Source organism: Grampus griseus, assembly GCF_964374135.1.
Source record: "Grampus griseus genome assembly, chromosome: 5".
NCBI classification, from domain to species: domain Eukaryota; kingdom Metazoa; phylum Chordata; class Mammalia; order Artiodactyla; family Delphinidae; genus Grampus; species Grampus griseus.
Genome location: NC_138998.1, coordinates 101,158,691 through 101,164,323, shown reverse-complemented (window position 1 = coordinate 101,164,323; position 5,633 = coordinate 101,158,691). Strand labels below are relative to the sequence as shown.

The 5,633-nt window shown below is 40.0% G+C and overlaps 1 pseudogene across 1 annotated transcript; it reads right to left on the bottom strand.

Annotated features, from left to right (window-relative positions):
- Positions 1–634: 634 nt before the first annotated feature.
- On the bottom strand, positions 635–1,300 carry LOC309822551 (ras-related protein Rab-28-like; annotated as a pseudogene). The gene has a single exon. The product of its transcript is annotated as a ras-related protein Rab-28-like (transcript).
- Positions 1,301–5,633: the final 4,333 nt, after the last annotated feature.

Sequence of the window (5,633 nt, the reverse complement as noted above, 5' to 3'; positions counted from 1 at the left end):
TGCTCCGTGGCATGTGGGATCCTCCCAGACCAGGGCTCGAACCTGTGTCCCCTGCGTTAGCAGGCAGATTCTCAACCACTGTGCCACCAGGGAAGCCCTATTTCAAGCATTTTTAGCTAGATACAGCTTTATATATTTTCACTCAAAATAGACAGCAAAAGAATGCCTTCTTAAGTATCTGTAGATAAAATATATTACTCGTTTAAATGTTTGTACTCTGAAGCATACTTTGCCAGGTATGAGTTCAGATAAGAGTATGAAACTGTGCTGTGGCAAAATCCTGGCTGATGATCAAGACTTGGATAGTTTTCATATTTGTTTAAAAAAACTTACATCAGGGAAAAAAGAAGTGAGGACATAAAGAGAACCAACATTATTCGTTTTCAGTGAAGCAGTCTAATTCCAGAGAATGGGCTTTCCATTTTGAATTCAAGGTGTGTTGTCCCAAAGTTGAGTTCTTTTCAGCTCAAGGAGCTGCTTACGGCTGAGGCAGCACGCAATGATGAAGCGAACTGAGAGGAAAGCGTTAACTGAACTACAGAGATGGTCACTGATAAAACAAATTCCTAGAGGTCCTCGGGCCCACACAGAGGCGAAGGGCAGCCGGAACCATCAATACAGAAGAAAAATGTGCTCACTGAACTGCACACATGGAGCTTCTAAGAGGGTTAACAGTTCTTGACATAGGTTCCTGGTTGTAGTTTACAATATCTTCCTTCACCACCCTCTGTGACTGTTCTATTTCTGCTTTGTTTAACTTGATTCCCAGGATTTCAGCAGCAACTTGCTGAAATTCAACACAGGAAGACAGAGTCTCCTGTCTTTGCTGAGACAGTGGCTACTAAAACCATTTTCCTGGCAAAACCTTAAGTGTTTTTCAGGTTTTATCATTTGCATATGCTCCAAATCAATTTTATTGCCCACCAAGGCAGCCAGTGGCCAAGTTTCTGATTCCTCCCTCACATTCCTCACCACAGAATACCAATCTTCTAAATTCTCAAAGCTTTGATAATTTGTAATATCATATACCAAGAGGGATTCCCTGTGCTCCATACATACATTTATCCAACAGCTTGCCTCCCATTGTCTGCTCTCCTATGTCCCAGACTTGAAGAGTAACATTCAAGTTTCCTGGCAACGTTATTCTTCTCAAAAAGAAATCCAGTCCTATAGTTTGTACTGTTTCCCAAAAGCTCCTTGAGCAAAACACGTAGCTAAGGAGGTCTGCCCTGAGGTGCCGCCCCCCAGCACGACGATTCTCAGTTGCTGGTCCTGGCTCCCCTCCTCAAGAGTCCGACATGGTGTCCCAGGAACCAGGCCCGCCCACCGGAACTAGGCGTGCCGCCCCTCCCTTCCCTTCCCACCCACCCCTACCCGAGGTAGAAGGAGGAAGGGAATGGGGGCGTCTCTGGGGGCAGGGGAGAGGAGGAAGGGCGGCAGGGCAGGCAGCACCCCCTGCCCCGGTGGCTCAGCGGTCGCTGGAGGGATCTGGGGAGAATCGCTCGCCGAGTGTCATCTTGCCCACCTCCCTTCCCCCTGCGCCCATGTGTACTTTTTTTTGACCATTCTTAAAGCATGTCAGACAGAGTTTTGTAATTAGCTGAAAAGGCAAGCAATTCAGTTTCACTTTGCTGAACCCAATCTGTAGGATTGACAGCATGCCTTTAATAGATTCCTTCAGTAGATAATTAGTCCAGTTTAATGCAAGTACTGCATGAATTAACATTTGCACTCGAGTATGAACATTCAGGGCTACAGTGCTTTCTGCTGTGAGTTGTTTCCCTAGAATTTGCAGGAGTGCCTATTAGGTGCTTGTAATGTATTGATTAGTACGGAATGGCACCAATTAGAGGGTGTGGGAACATCCCTGGAGTCAGAGATGATATGCTTGTTGGTGATACTTAATGCTTTTTCCTGTAAACTCTAACCCAGACAACAGATAGCCTGCTTCAGTTTTGATGTGCATTTTACTTTAAATTGCCAGGCAGAAAAGTACTAAGATTCCTGGCCTTTCCTGGAATTATGCCGTCTGTTCGCTTTTCCACTCTTCATGAGACTTTTCATCTGTAAGATTAACTCAAAAGATCATATGCTCTAGGTGTTATAAATAAATAATGGAACAAATAAAAGAATCATCGGGCCATTGAAACTTGCCTTTTGTAGTGATAAAAATTGCTTTGGCACAGCTTGCTAGTATATCAAATATTGATTCAAAATTTTATTTGCATTTATTGGGGAATTTCAGAGAACCTTATGCTATATTCAAAATCAGCTCTGAAAAAATAAAAATTTAAATGTATGTACCATTAGGATAAACCTTGTCAGGTAACTTGGAGGTGGAGGGAGGGAGGGATTGGGTAACTTAGAATAAATCAAGTTAATGTTTCTGTATGTGGATTTAAAAGAAAAATAAAATTTAATTGTTTTCTAAAAACTGAAAGAGGTGGTATAATATGGTGGTTAAGAGCATGAACTCTGAAGCCAGAATGCCTCGGTATGGACCAAGCTTTACCACTCGTTTGCTAGCTGTGTGACCTTGGGTCAGTTACCTAACCTCTCAGTTCAGTCTGTCAATAGTATGATAACAGTAGTACCCACTTTATAAGGTTGTGAGGATTAAGGGAGTTTCATATGTGAAGCACTTAGAGCAGTGCCTAGTACTATGTAAGCCCTATGTATTTGCTCTTTATATTTGCTCATTTATATATATATACACATACACATATGTATGTGTATATATATATTTATACAGTATAGATATTTTGAAATGATCTTTTCTAAAGTATATAAAACATTGACTGTAAACTTTAAATATTTCAAATAGTTCTTACTTATAAGAGGTGACAACTATTCACAGTGGGGTAAACTTGGATCTCCTTCCCTTCCAGGATTAGCAAGTCCCTGAGCCTTGTCCTCTGCTCCTGTGCCCCGTGCAAGATTGAAAATGCGTGTTTTTGAAGTATAGTTGACTTACAATATTGCATTAGTTTCAGGTGTACAGCATAGTGATTCTGAAGGTTAATGTTAGGTCTAGCTTACAGGTAGTATGTCCATGGTCTGGAAAGCAACCAAATGATTTGAAGTGTACCCTCTCCATGATTTTCAACGTTCCAATCCTACATTTTCGTAATGCAGCAAAGGTGCACATATAGATTGTGTATGAGCACCAGCTTCCAATCTGTGTGTTGTCCTATCCAGGGTTTAGGGCATTTGGATCAAGAATTGGAAAGAATGTTGAAAACTTTCTGTCTGCTGTAATTGAAAATGCCCCCAGGCCTGCATCTCAGTAAGAGAAGACCCATGCTGCTGTCAATAAAAGTGAGAGGGAAAGTAGAACCCCTCTGTGGAAAAATAAGTGGATTCCCTACACAGCAGAGATGAAGAGTTGTGTTACTGCTGGGGTAATTTAGGAATAGCCTGAAGGCCACCTATTCTTTCTTTATGGAATTTTCTTTATAGGTTTTCTAAGTGTTACGTAAATAAAAGTTGCTTAAATTGAGTTGGTAAGAGACCTCAGTTCTCAGAGTTCTAATGAACACTGTCTGCCAGTGAGAGCACAGGTGTCCTTCTTCTTATATGTTCTTTTAATTGAAGAATTCTCACTTTTTGAAACACTGCTTTTGCAGACATGAGAGCTGGGTGAGGCTATGTTCCCAATACATCTAAGAGAATTAAAGGGTGCTTTCTGATCAATACTAATAACATTAAACGGAGTTTATCTGTGGCTTTTTAAATTGGGATTCATCAGATATAGTATAATCATACCTTTTTTTTCTTTAGTAGTGCACAATGAATGCCATTGTCTTGTATCTGTAGTGAAGTCATTCATTTTAACCAGCATACTGCACATATTAAATCTAAAACTCCTGCTCCTCAGTAAAAATAGTGCCATGTTATTCAAGTATTTGTTTAATTGGGGAGATTTCTGTTAGGGGGTTGAAACAATTGATTTTATACAGGAAGTGCTTCAGTTGAGATGAGTGCTGTGATAATAATATAGGATGAGTGCCATGGGGTATTGCAGAGGTTTTCTGTGAGAAAGGCACAGAAGGTACCCTCTGTGTGTGGTGGGGAGGAACAGGAAGGGGGACACTTTTATCTTGGTCTCAGATTGAAAATAACTACCCTGTGTGCATCAGTGTCAGGATTCTGGAGGATGCCTTTTATCAGAGCCTGGTTAAAACTGATTTCCCACAGCATAGATAAATAAGAATGAAGATTTGCTTTTCAAATATCTGTCAGATGAGATGAGAATGTCAGCATCACTTCTGCTCTTAAATTTTTCTCTTTAGTCTTATATGTGCAAACAGAAAGAAAAAAACCTTTCTGTCTCCCAAGTGTAAATCAGCTAGGATTTTTCTAGTTTCTTTCTCTTCTGACTTTAATTTTGCCATTTTGTAAATTGAATTTGTGAAATATAAAAAAAGATTAGCATTCTGTGAATTTCAAGAATTTCCCATAAGAATAAGGGCATGGCATATATTTTAAGAGCAGGTTGTGATGTTGGAGGAAATGTAGGAAATAAATAATAAATATATTATTAAAAGAAAGATAGGGGATTCATAATCAGCTGTTTAAGATTTGGAATTTGTCAGCTGCCTTATTGCGGGGGGGAAAAAGACTGGGGAGAACTTGCAAAATTTTTATGTTGCTCTGCCTACTTCATTCAAATGCCAAGTTAAAGAGTAACCATTTTTATAGGAAACTTAACTATAGTTGTACACTTCAGCATGATACAGCATTGAGTATTATAAGGGGATAATTCTCTTTTAAAAATGATGACTGGGTTTCCCTGGTGGTGCAGTGGTTGAGAGTCCACCTGCCGATGCAGGGGACACGGATTCGTGCCCCGGTCTGGGAATATCCCACATGCTGCGGAGCGGCTGGGCCTGTGAGCCATGGCCGCTGAGCCTGCGCGTCCGAAGCCTGTGCTCCGCAACGGGAGAGACCACAACAGTGAGGGGCCCGCCCGCGTACCGCAAAAAAAATAAATAAATTAAAAATAAAAATGATGACTTTATGATTAAATTCCAACATGAAGAAATCTGGAAGTGTGATCAACAAAGGGAATCTAGAAAGTTGGAACAAATGAAGCCATCCATTTATTTCTAACAAAAAATATGTGCATTCTCCTGCTGCTGCTCCAGTTTCATTAACACTATGTGTGAGAACAGATATTGTAACTGACAGCTAAGTCTATTACTTAAGATTTTGTCTTTCATATGGGCGTGTGGGATGCGAGTTATGTGTTAGAAATTGTCATTATTGTTCTTAAGTGCATATTCCCCGATGTACAGCGTTGCTTTCTAAGCTCTCATTTTGCCTTTTATTTTTCTCTGCCATTTATTTCTCAAGGTACATACTCATTAGTAAGTTAAAGTTGTTTTTCTTTTTAAATTTAAGGCAGAATGTGTACCTGAAAATATCTTTTCCCTAAGCCTATTTGAAAAGTTTTATGTCTGAAACTTTGAGAAGTTTTATAGAGTATGAATGGCCCCTGAGTTGAAAGTTATGTGAAAATGTTACAAAACTATATCCTCATTTCCTTCCTGATTGCTTCATGTGTTTCCCTGTAAAAGATGTAAATTTTGAACGAGGTATTTCTTCCAGACCTGAGACTAGGAGTACCTTGC